Here is a 1,880-nt window from a genome sequence, read left to right as displayed (position 1 = left end):
AGACCTTTCCTAGCTACGGGGAAGGCATTGGTTGATGTGGAAGCAGGGGAATTAACATTCCGTGTGGGTGATGAAAAGGTGGTATTTCATGTTTGCAAATCAATGAGGCAACCCAACAGCACGGAAGTATGTTCACTTGTAGACATTGTCACATCTGTGATAGTGGATGGCACAAGTTCCATGATGAATGTTGAAGACCCCCTTGAGGCCGTACTTCTTGGCATGGATGTGGAAGATGATGCTGGTAGGGTGGAGTGCGTGAATGCATTGCATGGTATGGGTTCATATTCATATGAGCCTAGGAAACTATCTTTGGATCTTGAGAATCGCAAAACTCCGCCAACCAAGCCATCAATTGAGGAGCCACCGGTGTTGGAGTTGAAGCCACTTCCTCCACACCTCAGGTATGAGTTTTTGGGTTCAAATTCTACTTTACCAGTTATTCTTTCCTCGTGCCTAACTAACATGCAGGTTGACGCCACTTTGGCGGTTCTTCAAAAGCGCAAAAAGGCGATTGGATGGACATTGGCCGACATTCGGGGGATAAGCCCCGCATTTTGCATGCACAAGATCATTTTGGAGGAGGATGCAAGGGCCTCTCTTGAACATCCAAGAAGATTAAATGAAGCGATGCAAGAAGTGGTAAAAAAGGAGGTTATCAAGTGGTTAGACGCCGGTGTGGTTTACCCGATCTCGGATAGTTCATGGACCTCTCCGGTCCAATGTGTGCCAAAGAAAAGTGGAATGACGGTAGTGACCAATGCCAACAATGAGTTGATTCCTACTCGGACAGTTACGGGTTGGAGAGTGTGTATGGACTATAGAAAGTTGAATAAGGCGACAAGAAAAGATCATTTCCCACTACCATTCTTGGACCAAATGCTCGATCGTCTTGCGGGCCGGGCCTTTTATTGTTTTCTAGATGGCTACTCGGGGTATAATCAAATTCTCATTGCCCCGAAGGATCAGGTGAAGACAACCTTTACATGTCCTTATGGCACGTTCGCTTTCTCTAGAATGCCAAGATGTATGATGGCAATTTTTACCGATATGGTAGAGGATATCTTGGAGGTATTCATGGACGATTTCAACGTGATGGGAGATTCATTTGAGGAATATTTGGTGAACTTGGATAGGGTGTTGGAAAGATGTGAAGAGACTAACCTTGTGCTCAACTGGGAAAAATGTCACTTTATGGTGCAAGAGGGTATTATATTGGGTCACAAAATCTCAAGGCAAGGAATTGAAGTTGATAAGGCAAAAATCGAGGTTATCTCAAGGCTCCCTCCCCCTACTTCTATCAAAGGGGTGAGGAGTTTTCTTGGTCATGCCGGGTTCTACCGGCGTTTCATTAAAGATTTTTCAAAAATTGTGAACCCGCTTTGCAAATTGTTAGAGAAGGATGTCAAGTTTATCTTTGATGAGAAGTGCATGGAGTCTTTTGAGCTATTGAAACACAAGTTAACCACAACTCCTATCATCACCGCACCTAATTGGGATTTGCCTTTTAAACTTATGTGCGATGCGAGTGATGTCGCGGTAGGTGAGGTGCTAGGCCAAAGGATCAACAAAATGTTCCATCCTGTGTATTATGCTAGCAAGACGATGAATGAGGCCCAAAGAAACTACACAGTGACGGAAAAAGAACTATTGGCTATTGTGTTCGCGATGGAGAAATTTCGACCTTATCTTATGGGGGCAAAGGTGATCATACACACGGACCATGCAGCCCTCCGGTATTTGATGACTAAGAAGGATTCGAAAGCAAGACTGATGAGGTGGGTGCTACTCTTTCAGGAATTTGACTTAGAGATTGTGGATAGAAAGGGAAGCAAGAATCAAGTTGCGGACCATTTGTCCCGGTTAGAGAAAGAGGGGAG

Source organism: Nicotiana attenuata, unplaced genomic scaffold, assembly GCF_001879085.1.
Source record: "Nicotiana attenuata strain UT unplaced genomic scaffold, NIATTr2, whole genome shotgun sequence".
In the NCBI taxonomy this organism is placed as follows: Eukaryota; Viridiplantae; Streptophyta; class Magnoliopsida; order Solanales; family Solanaceae; genus Nicotiana; species Nicotiana attenuata.
This window is presented reverse-complemented; position numbering follows the sequence as displayed.